This window comes from Calonectris borealis, chromosome W, assembly GCF_964195595.1.
Source record: "Calonectris borealis chromosome W, bCalBor7.hap1.2, whole genome shotgun sequence".
Lineage (NCBI taxonomy): Eukaryota > Metazoa > Chordata > Aves > Procellariiformes > Procellariidae > Calonectris > Calonectris borealis.
Genome location: NC_134351.1, coordinates 9887458 through 9904844, shown reverse-complemented (window position 1 = coordinate 9904844; position 17387 = coordinate 9887458). Strand labels below are relative to the sequence as shown.

The 17387-nt window shown below is 40.9% G+C and overlaps 1 protein-coding gene across 2 annotated transcripts in view; it reads left to right on the top strand.

Annotated features, from left to right (window-relative positions):
• The window catches only part of LOC142074817 (protein hinderin-like), a 172752-nt gene that overhangs the window by 118226 nt on the left and 37139 nt on the right, over positions 1-17387 (top strand). The gene's annotated exons all lie outside the window — the stretch shown is intronic.

Here is a 17387-nt window from a genome sequence, read left to right as displayed (position 1 = left end):
CATGTCTTTAGTCTTGATTTAGACCTGATGTAAAAAATACATTTTCCTTTAACTCCCAGATAGAAATGATCTTTTACAATTGGTAACAGTTACTTGTTTTTTAAGCAATGTTGTGTTGCACCTCTGCTTCAGCATGATCAGAGCAAACTACCACTGAAATAACTGCAAGTAGACTTAAGCCAATACTTAGCTCTTTATCTCACTATTGCATGCTATTTAAAACTTTAATCAATACATTATTGTGTTTTCTTTCTGTCCCACCCTGTCGCATTTCCTGTTACCACTGGAAGAAGATTCGGGATTATTAGAAAAGCAACAAATAAAAACTGTGGATTTGACAGGGTTTTTCTCCCTTTCTCATAAAGTAGCAGCTGCTTGTTCTATGCTTTAACTATAGATGTTCTTTTGACCAAAGTATCCCCCGTTTGGTGGACAAGAAGAGCAGATGTCCTTTGAATGGCCCCTTCTTTAGTGACAAGAGAACACTTTAAAATAATAAGCTTTTTTCTCCATTATGAGAATATCGGAAGAACTGTTAATTTATTTATAAACTAAGGGTCCAATACTTTCTTTTTTCTTTTTTTTTTTTTTAACCTCAAGTGATACTGATTTTATTTTTGAGATCTGAGTTTTGTGAGGTCCCTCTTCACTGAAAAGGGATAAGACTTCTTTCTCCAGAACAACAGGAGTTACTAGTTTCCTTGAAATACTTCATTGCTTCACCAGGTGTTTGGCTGCTGTGAGTTACTGGCATATTCTCATTGTATTCTGATGCTTTTTTGTTTCATTTTCGCACAGACTGAAGCATCAACGTGTGATCACTGTAACAAAAGAGATAGAGAGTCATGATATGTTTAAGATGCAGTAGCATTAAGCCCCTTGGAGGAAAAATGTAACCTAGAACATCTGTGGGGCATCTTGGCAACAGTTTTATCAAAAACCTGCAAAAACCTATGTAGCCTAGCAGGGAAAATCAGGAAAACCTGTGCCGTTAACAAAATGAGAGTTCCAGATTTCAAAAGGTTCCCCACCCTCTCTTCATTCCCCTGGTTTGATTTACTATAATTTTTCAAAGTTAATATGTGTTTGTGCAGTCTCAAGTTGCCATGCCAGCTGGTTCCAAAGTTTGGCAGCAAAACACTTGGAAGTTTTTCTTCCTATATGCCATCTTCAGTTTTGCAAAGGTTACCAGATGAATGCTCCCTAAATAATTTACTCTAATGTAAGGCTGAAAGAGGCTACGGAAGACAAGTCCATTTGTCTCTTTTATTCATTTGAATATGTAAGTGATGTTTTCTTCAGTATCGAGAGAGAGAGTGTGCAAGTGTGTGGCTAGAGCTTATAAAGGATGAAGAGCTGGTAGGAATACATCCCTTTTTTTAAGAGTCTCTCTTTTTTTGTTTTGGTTTTTTTGGGGTGTGTGTTGGGGGTGGGGTTTTTTAATTATTATTTCTTTTTTAATTGACCTGCCAAACGGTTCTTGTTACAGCAATGCTATCAAAACCCTAATGGAAAACCAGCCCTCTCTCACTTCCAGTTCATACATGAGAGCTCCTCTAGCAAACCTCACAGCATGAAACTTGATTTCAGTCTTCAAATAAGCAAAACAGCTTAAAAAAAAATCCTGGTATTTTAAAGGAAGTGGTGAAAGTCCTTTAAAATACTAAACTTGCTGAAGTGAGGTATTGGAGTTTAGAAGTAAAATAAATAATATAATCAAGAACTGAAAAACATAGGTTTTTTTATAATTAACAGCTCATTTTGAGTTAATTATCTACAATTACGAAAATCTAATTGCAATTTATTCTCTACTATCTGTGGGAAGAATCATAGGCAAGGGAATGTGCATCACTGCCAGGCATAAATGCTATAGGATGGGTACAAATAATAGAGGAGCCCTTAATGAAAAACAAAAAGCAAATAGGAGCGTGCAGCTGTGCCAGGCTATTGAAAGGTAATTGTAGTCAGAAATGAGATATGTACTTTAAAAGGCATCTTGTCATCTCCTGTAGGGATTAATTTTTTCCCTCCTTGAAAAAGGAAAAGAAGATTCCACGAGCAAATACAGTACAGAGTTTGATTTCTGATACAAATTTTGGTCATAGTCTGGCTGTCTGTGAAAAGGAAAACTTTTACCTTGGGGACTACTGCAAACTATAGCCAAATTTTCTAATGGATGCCTGTTTAATTTTCTCTTCTAAATGTGCCATTATAGTTTTTTCATTATCAAAGTCAGCAAGCGTTGTCCATCTCAGCCTCTTTGGATGGTGCCGGTATGAATTTGCAGTGTGGAATTTGTCACTTCCCTGCTGGGTATTTTGAGGAGCTGTTGGGAAGAAATGTGTCTGTCCCTTTGCCTGCTCGCAGCTGGGCCGGCGCCTGGGACCTGAAGAGTCTTCACATGCAGGATCTCCAGTTCTCTAAGGTGCAGCAGTCAGAGCAGGTTTTATTGAGGATGATTTTCAGTAGCTTGGAGTGCTCCTAAGTGAGCCCACAGCCAATTTTCAGCTATGGAGATAGTAACTTGTACAATTAACGGCAAGTTGTCTGGTTGTCTGTATAATTTCTTTTCAAGTCTGCCCCAGTGTGCAAGATGCTTTAAAATATTCAAAATAAAAACATAACCTGATGCATTTGTTTAGCATAAAACAGCCTTTTACAAAGCGCTTTCCATCTCCCAGACGCAGATGCTTGGTACATGCTCAAGTACCCACTCCATGCGTATTCAGTAGGATCAATACGCCCGGCACCTGCTTTTGTGTGTGCTCCCGACGTCTGCATCTGGGAGAGGAATTTTAAAACAATCCACTCTGCTCTCCTTTATTTCATCTTAACTTTGCATCTGAATGTCATGGAAATAAGACCTATTTAATAGCATCAACTAGAGAAGATGCGGTTTGCTACTTCGCAAGTACCCCTCCCCAGGGCTCTGCTGTGTGCCTAAATCTTAACATACGAGGTTCCCTGCTTTTCCGATTCTTAGGTTTCCTATAGAGCTCTGCCGGTACAGCTTTCTACTGTCTTCTCGCTAAGATGCATCTTTTCCTCAGATTTCACACAATACTGTCACTGCACCTCTACACTGACCTGTGCAAAATGTTTTAAATAGGAATTGTTGGATACAGCAGCTATCGGATGGGTTTGCAGTTATCTGCAGGCACTCTTTCAATGTATGCTACCTGGTTAAAGGATTTCTTTCCTGGAGTATTAAAGATTTGCAGGTGGAATTTGCCACCTTTAATTTCGTTGAAGGCTTCTAATGTTTGTGTGCTTCATTCTATATCACCCGTGTGTATTTTTTCCAGTTTGTATTTTTAGTTAGTTGAAAATATCAAACACAGAATTCAGCAGTACTTTCCCCCTATTTGAATGCTCATTGCTATGGTGATAGTTCCAGGAGGGAATGCTGTCAGGGGTCTTTTAAAAGATTTTTATGTTTATGGTGTAACTATTTTTATTATCTTGTGAGAGAAGGTGACAATTATCTCTTGCTCCTTGTTTAATGCTTTGTTATGAACTCGATTTTTTTTGCGGCTTGTTAGACATGCAGGCATCTTTCTATGGTGATGTACAAGCATACTTCTGTGTTTTTTGTCCGGATATTCAACGCAATTAAGTAGATGTGCAGAGGAACGCAGACTCGCAGCTCCCCCTGCTGTCCCAGGCATATCCAGGTTTGTTCACACAAATCCCCCCCTCCAACTAACTTAAAAATAAAATAAAAATCACATGCAATCACACAAGTCTGCCACCTCTGACCTGAGTTCCGCTGGCCCCATTACTCCCGTTTTTGAAGGGAACTGGTATTTAAAAACCGGTGGCAATGGTAGCACCCATTTTGTTTCCTATTTGGAGTTTTCTTGTCAGTTCTTCTTCATGCCGGCGTGCGTCACCTCCTGTTACTCTTGTCCTGAGCCTCTGGGGGAGAAACCGTCACCAGTGCCACAACTGGCTTGTTGTCCAAGACCTCCCAGGCTTCAGTTCACCTATGAGTTGTCCTTGGTCTCTTCAGGTGCGTCTGTATAGTACTTGGCCAACTTTTAGGAATGTATTGAATACAGTTGGGATTTTTTTTCATCTATTTGTCGTTTTGGCAGACTGGCACATTAAATTGGGCTGAGATCAACTGTGCTTGCAAATAGCCCATAAAATCTGTGTGTCTGGAAGCCGCTTACCCACTTGTTAGTGCTCCTTTTAACACCCAAGTTACTTTCTTGTTCCAGATAATTTTACATTGAAGTTTGTATCATTTTTAGATAGGATATTTGTGGAGTGAACACTTGTTTGGCCGGTAAAAAAAGTGCTTGCAGATCTGCCAATAGTGCAAATGCTGAATTAGGTGCAGATATGAGTTTTTCTTTCTCTCATGGCATTGTCTGGATGTATCTATAGGCACAGCATCCCTCCAACAGATGGCTGCCGGAGTCTGTTGTGACGTAAACGGGAAAGTATAGTTGGAGTTAGATAGACATTTTTGCTTCATTGTGCCACGTGCAGACTCCAAAGGTAGTAGGTTTTTTGCGCAGCGTGAAGGCTTTTGTTCTGATGTGGTTACTAAAAGCTTATTGCTGAATGGGGAGAGGTGTGGCAATTTTTTACATATATCTATGCATGCCTTTTTGTTTTTTTTTCTTTTTAAGGTAAGCAGTGATCCCTATGGGACTGGGGAGCGAGGAGTTCATATCCGCTGACCTTGTTGCTTCACTAATCTCATTTTCAGGTTCACTTTTAACTGCGACAGGGTTTTGAAGCTGCCTGTCTTAGATTTACCTGAATTATGCTGATTCTGTTCTCATGACCACGTATGCTGCGCACAGCAGTATTACATCATTTCCATTACAGTCCAAAGTAACCTTGAGCAGGAAGCCTACTGATAGACTTGAGGTATAAGAGGTAAGTAGGAGATACCATAAGCAGTTTCCATAGACAGATGGAGCCAACCTGTAGGTGAGGTCTTCAAAAAGCACAGGAACTCTGGTGTTAGAAACACTGCTAAGCATAGGATGGCAATCAGTGAAAACAGGCTTGCTAAAACTCGAGTGCTTTTTTTTTCCCCCCAAAAAAAACCCCTTGCATTTCCTGCCAGTCTTCTGCATGGGTATAGTTCTGTAATATCACATATCAGAACTGAAAATGCTCGGAGATTTTTTTTTTCTTTGGGTTGAAATATTTAAAATTCATGCATCTCCTGAAGGAGTTTGTTCCTTGCCAACACTTGCAGACAGTGAGAGACATTTTTGCAAGTCATTTGCAGATGCCTCCTTTACAGGAAAATGTAGACACTGTTAGTTTACTGCCTGAATTGAATTTTGAAAACCTGAATTCTATTTTTATAAATTGGAGCGGATTACTTTTTCAGACATATCATTTTGTTACTTTTTATTTTTATATGTAATCTTGGTTGAAGAGAAAATGATGTTTAATCTAGAGATTCATATGTCCCAGAAATTTGTGAGTTGGAAAAGTTAAGAAAAATCTTATAAAACAAAATGTTCTGGAAGGCAGTTTTAAATTATGAGATTTTAAACCCACTCGCACAACTTTCACGCCATTTAAAAGCTTATATCAGAACTGATGGGGCAGGACTAAGAACAAAAGCTATTGGTATTACAAAGTTAAGCAAGAAATCCTCTGTACCCTGCTGTTCCGGCCATGATCACAGCTGCACTAAGCTAAAACCCACTCCCCCACCCCTCTTGTGACCTTGGCTGCACTTCAGCACGCAGAGAATTGAAGCAAAAGGCAAACTCCGGTAAATATTAGATTCTGCCACTTGCAGATATACAGACTACATATAAAGATAACGGCACGCGTGCTCTCACTCGCTCTCCAGCTCTTGCTTTCTCTGAAGTGGACTTTGTGTATTTGCCACTGAATTATTCTGACATAAAACTTCCCAGACCGTACTGGTGTGTTGAGCTGAACTCTGTGGCTTCGCATGGGTGCTGAGGTTTTGCAGAACTGCCCATTATGTATATAACAGTGCTAATTTTTGAGAGCCACGCAGAGAAAATTTTAGATTCAGCCCAGCTGATTTGTTCTTCACACTGCTCCTGCGGTGAAGAGGATTGATTTTTGTGTTTCTTTTGATATTTGGCTTCCTTTCCTCTGGTACTCAGTGCTTCAGGCCTTAATCCTTTAACCTTGAATCTGAGCATCAAGGCTTCAGGAGGGATCAGGTCTTTTGATGGAGAGAGAACGTCTTTTGTTGTACCAAATGGTTGGGAGTGGTATAAGGCAAGACAGCTCTCCAGACAGTATATATTTCTCTGTTGTGTTAAAAGACTATAAACAGAGGGTGGGTTTAGTGGGGATTATAAATAATCTAGAGGAAGGTGGGGTATTAGAAGCAATAGAAAGGAGTTAATGACTTTTTCGTTAACATTTCACCAATAACCAGTCTATCATGACAGATGTGTACTGGGTTGCCAAATGCTGTAGTCTGATTTGGGTAACGGTTCAAAGCTCAGCGTGTCATGGAAATGGCAGTGTGGTCCCTGATGGAGCAGGGGGGAAAAAGGCTTTTCAGCTTCTCAAAGGGCAGTATTTGTGGAAGCAGATGCTTGCTTGCCCTACCCAGCATAAAGAACAGTTCTGCGGGCAGCCGAGAGAGTTCGTACTGCTGGATTTTTATAGGATCATTAATTATATGTTATAAGGCAGCTAAGCATGGCATTCCTAACTCGATGAATTCCATTATGAATGGCCTTTTCATATTCTTCATCTCATTATATTAAATGCATGTGACCTGAAGTTTAGCTAAAGTTATTGTTCGGGTTAACTTTCATTTAGTGGTTGCCCTAATTTTAGAAACAGTATGATCTTTAGATTTTATGGAGAGACAGGTTTTTCTACGCATGTTTTTGCAGCACTATTTTAGATAATTTCTTTTGGAACTTGGTAGGAACCTCTGTGAGATGGCAGGGAAGGGATTTAGTCACTCCTTGATTTGCCTGGAGATTTCTGTACCCATGTCCCTGGATGACAACATCCAGTTACACGGATTTGGCTATCATCGCTCTGCCAATAACTCTTAAACCCTCTGCTCTGTTCTGTCTAGTCTTGCATATCTGACTGCCTCCCTGACACATAATCCTGGTTGTTTTGCCTTCAGATCATTCCTAATCTGGCCAAAACAGAACTCTCTACTTTTTCTTCCGAATCTCCCTTCAATTCTGATTTTGATAACACCACATCCTCCCTGTCACTCAGACTCGTAACCTCGGGGTCACTCTCCTTCTCCATGTGCATCTGACAGCTATTGCAGCTCCCTTCTCCTCTGCAGCAAAAACATGCCTTCAGTGTGTCAACAGTTAAAACACCATCCCTTGCTCTCTTTCATCTTGCACCTTGACTACTGTAAAGTCGTCTTTGACTGCTCAATATTTGTTTCTCTCCTTCAAAATAAGTTTTCCAAATCGGTATCTTGGCTGCTTATTCAGATCTTGTCACTGTTACTTCTCTGAAACCCTCCTTCGAAGGCCGGTTGTCTACTCTATCAATCTATAGGGCTCTGCGGAAAGTGGCAAAGCTGCTTCTTTTTTTATTTTATCTGCCACCTTCTCTTCTTTACTTCTTCAGTTACGTGAGACTTCACGTTGTTTTGGGTGTTGCGTGAACTTTCAGCCATGTGCTCCTATCACGTTCCTTAACTCCTTCTGACTGTTGGAACCGCTGTGTCACGTCATGGTGACTCTTGCCTCTGTCTGTCTGTTATGACTACATCTTTCCTGTATCCTCTTGCGTCTTTGAGACCACTTTTTAGAGGTCAGAGGTTTTTTTCAGATTTTCAGAGTGCTTTTTTCCCTTCCCACCCCCAGTCCTAATTTGATGAGTTGCAAACTCATCTGTCTCTTTCCACTAACCACAAGGATGGTCTCTGCCCAGTAAATCCACCTAAAATCTAAATCATACTCAAAAGGTATCACCAGTGACCTGGGGAGAGAAGTATCGTTACTCGCCTGCAGTGACAAATCATCAGTTCTTGTGTGCAGAAAAGTTTACATATGGCCACTAGCACACGCAAGAGTTGAAACAAAACAATATGCATGCATCTTCAGTCTTCTGTCAATAGTACCAGGCGTCACCTCTTTGTGTAATACAAGCCCTTCTCTTTGATGCCTTGTTAATCCTTTTTTTCCTTTTTAACTTTGTGCTCCTTTAATCTCCATCTACATCTTGCATCCTTTTTGACAAAGTCATGTCTCTGAGAGATGGGCTAAATTTATATATTGGCTGTAGACTCAGTAGGGCTGAGGTGATTTGGCAACACAAATAATGCAAGCCTCTAAACCCACAGCACGGTGTCAGGGTGGCACTGGTGGCAATAGCTCTGGACAGATGTTTCCAAACAGGTTATAACAAACTCGTGCCAAGGTAGACTTCCAAGACCTAAGATCAATAGTGGTAGTTATAAGATGGCAAGAATCGCTTGTATCTGGACTAACAAAAGTACATGGTGTATTTGTCACGTTCAGTTTCTCGGGGCAGGGAACTGGCAGCCCGGAGCCTGGGCAGAGCCCACAGCTTGACTGCACACAGCCTCGCGCCAGGATCTCTCCCCTTTGTTCCTTCCCCTGATACTGGACATCAGAGCGTGGCAATACGTATCTCACTGATAGGTGCCTCTTAGCGAGGCGATGGTTTCTGTGTGGTTTCAATTCTATTATGTCCCTTTATTTCCTGAACATAAGAGTACAAAAAAGTGTTAAATCTGTTCTGTAAACATCCTGGTTGAGTCAATATTCAGTGGTGCTGTCACATTCACATAAAATCCATGCACTGAAAGGAAATCTTTAGTGTGTCGGTTTTTGTGGGGCCCAGGCCATGGTTTTTAGAGTTGTATGCCATTAGTTAAGCATCTAAGTCTGTATTGCACTTGCAATAAATACTTGATTTTTCAGTCACTAGCCATCAAACACGCTCTATGAAATATGTAACTTCAGTGGATTCAAGGCAATTGAAGTGGCCAGAAATTATAGTTTAAACCTTTACCAAGAGCTACCTTGTCAAATCTATATCTGTTTGGTATGGTAATCCACTAATCTGAGTAAAATCCAAAGTCTAACATCTCTATTTATGTCTTTTTGGGCTATAAGATTTTTTTAAAAGCAGATCAATAAACAATCTCAGTGTTTTCATTTTACTAAGCAATATAAAATAGATGAGTACTAGTGTAGTAGTAAATCATTAATATACTCTTTAATCATAGAGTGACCATGTCCCACAGATGTGATTTAATCATCGAAAAAAGGCCGACGAAGGGTAAAGATGCATCAGGAGGGGTGTTTCCAACAGCAGTGGGATAATGGATGACACCATTTTAAAAGATCCTAGTATAAGAGCATTTAGGATGCCATGTACAGTTATAGTTGCAGACCTGGCTATATTCTAACGTCATTGTTTTTGATCACTATAAAACAAAAATCAAAAACCACGGCAGGTGTGTATTTGGCTGCGGAGCCAGTGTGGTGCGAGGAGACGTGTTGGCATCGTGTTATAGCTGTGCCTTGTACCTGGACAGAGCCTGTGCCAACACACTGAGCCTCTGATGGCTTTTTGGAATAAGAAAAGCGTTTCAGTCTCCAGATTCAGTGGTCCCAAGATTTGTAAGACTTCGACACTAACAGACCTATATAACCCTAAAACCCAATAGTCATCTGTGCTTAAAATGCTCGATTCAATCATCACGTGATACAGATAAAAATGATTAGAATAAGAGGACAGAATTTTCATGGAAAAAGATGGGACCTGTACGGGTGCTCCCAGGTTGGTTTCAGCGGTAATGATTCCTAATCATTAGAGAAATCAGATTCAAGGACAGCAGCCTCAGAGGAACAGGAAAGATAAAACCTTCAATTTTGTTTATTATGGAATTTGATGCATTTATGAAAGGCTTTCCCTGCAACGTGTTCCCTGATATCAGGGGAGCTTCCAGTGACGCGGAAGGTCACCTCAGGATCCTTAGGGGTATGTGTATTTGCCCAGTTTAGTGGTTATTAATTTTCATTGCTATCAGTGTGAGAAGTTTGTAACTTTATGGTCCTTCATTTCCTCACTTAGAAACCAGGGATAAGTATTGAAAGTTAGTATCTATCAAGTGCAACTTTGTCAATGAACAGAAGCAGCTATAGATGTTATATCTTTTATAACTCTTTTGTCTGCATATAGGCACTACAAGAACCTCCAAAACTCTTATTTTCTGTGCATATGTAACTCTTCAAATACCTGCACACAAGAGTGTAATCTTAAATATCTAATTAGGCATCTCTTCAAAATGTCTTGTTAGTAAGGCATACTGGAAGCCCTGTGAGTACCTACTTTTCAACTCTTATTGTGTCCCTCCTTTTCTATATTGTCACTTATCCTTAGCAAATGATTGCTCCGTGATGCGATCCATGATCAGAAAAAGGGCTTTTGCAATTGCTGCTCATTTACCGAAAGTTCCTCTTATCAACATCTGTCAGCCTGTCTGGAAACAGCTATGGAGGACAGAGTGCTTACGTACCGATAGTCTTAGCGAAGGGAAACATAAGGACTCTTGCACCAAGCGGGTGGCTACCTGCACGCTCAGACCGATCTCTGCAGCCACAGCTCAGCCACAGCCTGTTTTGCAGTGCAGCCCGTCTACTGTAAAGTCTTTTGTCCTGGGTGAGCCAAGTTGAGAAGGGATGATGCATTGTTCTTCTACGCCTTTATCACAACCAAATTGCAATCTAATTTGGGGGATGTTTGTTCAGGAGATAGCTTGCATATGGCATTTCGATGAGCACCTCGTGAATGGGGCTGGCTTTCAGCCAAACAATAGTGATGCTGGATAAGGCACCAAGACAGGCATTCGCTTTGCTGAAAAGCATGTGATTCTCCTTCTGAAGGAGAGAGCGATGCGGCTTGATCTACTGGACAAGTTTGGATTTAGTTCAAAAACTTTTGTTTGTCCTAAACAGGCTTTTGCATCATTCCTTATGGTACTTGCGTTGCTGACAGCTAGGCAGGCTTTTCAGATATACAGACACTGTTTTGAAGGATTGTTTTTATACCTATGACTTGACATTTACATGACTTTCTTTTGTGAAGGCTGACAGCACTGCTTGCTGGAACGACAGCTGCTCTGCTCTATAAGAAAGGCCAAACACACAATCACAGCATTTTGTCCTGCTAAAGCTTTGCCAGTCTGTTTTCTGTGGCCATTTCTCTATGTCTGTCTGAAAACCTTTATGTTGGAATTTTCTTTGGATTCAGAAGAGAAGAGAGAAAAGTGATCAGAGCTCATTTCGCTGTTTATTAGGAAAACTAAGATATGTGGGAAAGGTGTTGGTAGGGAGTTAAAATATAGCTAACTTAAAGCAGAATGAGGACAGGGCTTCAAAGGGAAGGCATGAGTGTAATTTTAGGTGGAAGTTATCTTAGTACTTGCTACAAATGAACCTCTAACTGTGTATATTAAGTGAAGCCCTGACTTCATTGAAGATAAAGGCAGTATTCTGATTGATTCAATGAGGCCAGGGTTTCACCTATGGCTGCTATGATCTAATAGGTCATTGCTAATTAAGAGCATATGTGGCCTCAATCCTTGCTGATGGAATTAAATATCTGAGCACCAAGTTGCTGAGGGAATGGGGAAGGAACTGGTCTCTGAAAGAGTGGTCTGGAGAAGCCGTGCTGTGGGTTACTGTACCCTGGTACAGCTTGATATATGGAAAAGTTTTTAGCATAGTGGCCGGTGTAACTCCTCCAAGATGAGAGAAAAGTAAACCAAACACAGTAGGTCCAAGAGAGACACTTCAACAGGAAAAAAAACAAGAAACCTGATACAGCCACAGAAATTACTGGATGTGAGGGCGCTGAGCCTGAAGAGGACGGTAAGAGATGAATGCTCTGCATCACTCCTCAGCAATATATTGTGTGCGTAATAACATGTAGATTGTAGGCAATCACTATCTATTTTCTGTGATGAAAAATCCTTTCGTTACAAGCAGATTTGATAATATTTATATTTCAGTTCCGGAACTCTTGCTGGCTGCTGAGGTGTTCCCCTACCTGTCCCTGCCCTCCTGCTTTTTAACTAGAAAAATATGTGAGAAAGGAGATGGACTCAGTCCCAAAGATCATGGACCTGTCGGAGCAGGAGGAGGAGGGCCACAAACACGATCAGAGGGTTGGAACACCTCTCCTATGCGGAAAGGCCGAGAGATTTGGGCTTGTTCACCCTGGAGAAGAGAAGGCTCCGGGGAGACCTTTCAGTACTTCAAGGGGGCTTATAAGAAAGATGGGGACAGACTTTTTAGTAGGGCCTCTTGTGGCAGGACAAGGGGGAATGGTTTTCAACTGAAAGAGGCTAGATTCAGACCAGGGAGAAGGAAGACGTTTTTTACCATGAGGGTGGTGAAACACTGGCACAGGTTGCCCAGAGAGGTGGTAGATGCCCCATCCCTGGAAACACTCAAGGTCAGGTTGGACGGGGCTCTGAGCCACCTGATCTAGTTGAAGATGTCCCTGCCCACAGCAGGGGGGTTGGACTAGATGACCTTTGAGGGTCCCTTCCAACCCAAACTATTCTATGATTCTATGATCTCAAAACTATAAATGAACACACTTTCTTGAAAGGAAAGCAGCTGTTTCTTATTAACATGCACTGGATCCCAGCAGTGTCATTAACATGCTGATGCATCTAACATAAGCCTCAAAATGCCAGGTTTCATAATTGGGCCACAAAATCTCACTCTAGGCTTGAATATGGCCTTCAAGGTCCGCATTAGAATAGGATATTTCTCCTGCTTTTTAAAGGAGGGGAAAAATGTTAAGCTTAGTTTTTTTTCAAGCACTCTATGTTTTAATATGATAGGCTTTAGATTTTTAACAGTGTGTTTTTAAGGTTGTTGATCTGCCGACATGAGGGGATCGGTTTTGTGGCAAGGAACGGAAAGGTGATGGCGTTCAGGGATGAGAGATTGCCCTGAAGTTCACTGTGAAATTCGCTGTGCTTCTCCTCCTCACCTACAAGATTCTTACCTCCCTTCCAGCTCTGCTCAGCCATCCTGTAGATTTGCAGACCCTTCACAAAGGGGTTCTGACGTGTTTCTCCCCAGCTCTGCTGGAAAGAAGGGGCAGGCTGTGTCCCCTCAGAAGAGGACTCCAGGTTGCAGATGGAGATCATAGAATCATAGAATCATAGAATCATACAGGTTGGAAAAGACCTCTAAGATCATTGTGTCCAACCGTCAACCCAACACACCATGCCCACTACACCATGTCCCTAAGGGCCTCATCTACACGTCTTTTAAATACCTCCAGGGATGGTGACTCCACCACTTCCCTGGGCAGCCTGTTCCAAGGCCTGACCACTCTTTCAGTAAAGAAATTTCTCCTAATGTTCAATCTAAACCTCCCTTGGTGCAACTTGAGGCCATTTCCTCTTGTCCTATCGCTAGTTACTTGGGAGAAGAGACCAACACCCACCTCGCTACAACCTCCTTTCAGGTAGTTGTAGAGCGCGATGAGGTCTCCCCTCAGCCTCCTCTTCTCCAGGCTAAACAGCCCCAGTTCCCTCAGCCGCTCCTCATAAGACTTGTGCTCCAGGCCCTTCACCAGCTTCGTTGCCCTCCTCTGGACACGCTCCAGCACCTCCATGTCCTTCTTGTAGTGAGGGGCCCAAAACTGAACACAGTATTCGAGGTGCGGCCTCACCAGGGCCGAGTACAGGGGCAAAGATGTGCTAAGGAGGGCCGTAAGCTCTACCTCGGTTGTCAGGGTTTTCCTCATGATTAGCTCTAAGCAGACACACATGGTATATGCACTAATTTCAGGCGTCTCCTTTTCTCAGCAAGTCAAGTGTTTGGGAGTCGGTTCCAGTTCTCTTCCACCTCTGCTGACCTGCTTGCTGTCCAGGGGCCCAGCTTCTTTAGATTGGACATTAGGAGAAATTTCTTTACTGAAAGAGTGATCAGGCCTTGGAACAGGCTGCCCAGGGAAGTGGTGGAGTCACCATCCCTGGAAGTATTTAAAAGACGTGTAGATGAGGCCCTTAGGGACATGGTTTAGTGGGCATGGTGTGTTGGGTTGACGGTTGGACACGATGATCTTAGAGGTCTTTTCCAACCTTAATGATTCTATGATTCTATGAATCTTTACTGCATCAATTTCTTATCTCCTTTGCCTTGTGGATTACGGTAATCACACTCCTGATGCATTGTTGGGAAAAAACACTTGAAAAAATCTGTGGCACTTGGTAGTTCTGGAAGTAGGGGCTTACAAAGAGTAACACAGTACACTTGAGAAAACTGAAAAAGTTGTGATTGTTCAGGAGACCACTGTTGTTGCTTCTTAGATCCACTCATCCAAAGTCTACAGTCCTTTTCTCCTTGTGAATATTTTTTTATTTGCCATGCAGACAACCAACTTCCCAAACAGTCCCACTTTGGAACTGGTGGTTTTCAAAAGTGTGGTTTGATAACTTGATTTAAACTGATCTAAATTCAGACCCCTGCTGAAAAGAAGATCCCGTGATATATTGACACCTTCTTCTCCGTCCCAGCACTTGTGATACTGCTGCTTTATACCGAGCTGACTCTGGAAGCTGATCTGGCTGAAAACTCTCCCAGCCAAAATGGCAGGGGGGAAGCAATTTTCAGCCTGTTTGTCAAACTGCATCTGAAATGGCAATATAGGTTCCAGCTACAAAAACGTATTGCTTGGGTTATCTACTTATCACCAGTTTTGCATCATTAAGTGTTATGCATTCTTGGCCTGATATAATTGCAGCAGATTGCACACATGAACTGTTAATTATTTTATTTTTAAAACAGAAATTGCGGAACAGGAAAATAACATTCCAACATGTTTGCTTTTGGAGCTAACCTACCATAGCAATCTGTTAGTTTGATAATGGTTAAACTCGCAAGCCCTTGCCTCAACAGGGTGCAGTAGGGTACCATTAAGGCAGCCATCTGCTGAACATATATACTGGAGGCATGAATTGCCTCGCGTTTTGGGTTTCTGACTAGTTATAATGTAGTCATGTTCTCCGGATGCCACTGATCTGCATTGAAAAATGCATGGAAAGATCGGAGTGCAGTGAAAGGTGAGCATCCAAATTTGGGATCGATGACTGGAAGCCCGTCAGATGAGCGCTAGGTACGGAGCAAGGAGGAGATGTAATCTCGTGGGCGTACACATGCTGGTAGTAAATGCTACTCTGTGGCAAGAGTCATATCTGCTTGAGTTGCTTAGTGATTCAATAGACGTGTAAAACTCCATTTTCAGACCAAGGCTACCATTATGTTGGATTGATTCATCAGGATGAGCAACTAAAACAAGTTAAATTCTATCAGAGTTTTCCTGCATTAATTTAAAAATGAATTTAGTTGGCTCTAAATGGACATTTGTTTTAGTATCTTGAAGAACTGACTTTCCTCTATTAAAGCAGAATAATGTATCTATATGGTGCCCTAACTTGAACAGTACATAAAGATTAGTAAATAAGACCCCATTAAAAATACTTATAATGTAAGTAACATGGGTCCCAATAGCCTTTCTAATGTCCATTAATGCTTATTCTGAGGATCAGAGCTCATTTTACTGAGCCATTTAGTCAAACCGTGTGATTATTTAGAAAGTTAATTCATGCATACTAAAATCTAGCTTAAGTAATGCAGAGGGTAGGAGGTAAAACTCTATGGAGACGATAGTCCTTTTTGTTATTTAATGATCAGCCATAATTAACTTGCAAATTTGAAATAATTAGAACAAATTAAAGGTATTTAACTTTGCCTCCCTAAAGAAAAATTCAAATTGCACCAAATGCAGCTTTAAATTATTCAAGTCTCAGAGGTCTGTGCTGGGTTTTTTTACAATGCCTTTTCTATGATGAGAATACCAATCTGCTTTTTGTCAGAAAGCATCCTATCAAGTAATTGTTCTTTGTGTCTAATAAATGACAGCTATTCTTCTTTGTAAAAGTATTTCAGTCTCTGAAGACTACATCAGCATTTCCATGGCATTTTAATTCAATAAAACAAAAGGTTAATGTTTTTCTACTTTTTAAGGAATGCAAATACTAGCAGTATTCAATGGGTCCTGAATGACATTTAAAATTTGCCATTCACGCTCAGCAAGGATATCGCGATATGAAGCACAGACAAAATGGAAAAACATTCAAGGTGTGTTTTCCTCTGTTGGTGATGTACTTCGATATTCATAAGGAGGCAGCAGTGCTGAGACTCGCTTCTTTTCTGGCGATGCTACTCTACAACTCCTACCTTAGCATGTAGTTTAGGTAGGTTAATAAGGTCTTCATTTAGACAGTCTTGTCTGTTGTGTAGTTTCAGGGAATAGCATGAAAATCCATCGGATATCGTGGTGCCCTGCAGGAAGTCCTACTAACCATGCTGCATTTGAGTGATACGATGGATTGCTGGATTTGAAAATAGAGAAGGACCTGTTTTGTTATTTAATCTCTTTAGCTATACATAACTGATCCCTTTGGACCATATGTTAATTTTAAATTTTCTAGGTTGCATTAGTCACATCATTCATTTTACTAATTATTCCACAGGTGAATGAGTAACTATGTTCTGAAATAGATTTTTTTTTTTTCCCCCCCTTATGTTTTCTTTGTTTAATTTTGGTACATTGTTAATTATTGAGTTTTTGTATGTATCTGCATTATCCCTTTCCCTCCTTGGTCTGCTCACTTCTCAGATTAAGTGTTTGTCATTTTAAGATTGGACTCTCTGTCCTTACTTGAGCAAAACTTTAGCGTGAGCTTTCTTTTATTAAATACTAGAGAACCAGGCTCTAATTAATTGTTTAGTGAGCTACAAATGCAAATACACTTGCTTTTGTTATTTCCTCATAAATTAGCTTCTGTAACTTCTTCTTGGTGTCTGTTTCTGTTTGAATTGCCTCTGCCATAGTGTTATTTAAACCAGAACTCTGTATTCTAGAGATAACCGCACCATGTAAAAGCTATTGCAGTGAACCAGTGGAGTAATCGCCTCCTCATCTATAAGCCAAAGGTCACTGTCTTCACAGAAGAAGTGTAGGTTGTAATTAAATGTAATTTAAAAACTCAGAAAGCATCCAAATAATGACAACCTCAGTTTTTTTAAATGCTGTTAATCATCCAAGCACAGGCAAATGGAATATCGAGTCCTGTATTATCAGAGAAATCTGGTCAAGTATTACACCTTGAAGCCCCTCTAAACAGTTATTAGGGTCCAAACCCACCTCTTGCTGTACTCTGGGTTGCAGGAATTAGTAGGTTAATAATTTCATATAATTCAAATAAGATAGTAATTTAGTCCACCATAAATTTTAATAACACTTCGCGATATTATTAGTGGCCACACAGTTTGAAGCCCTGAAGTAAACGGAGGTTATTCAGAGAA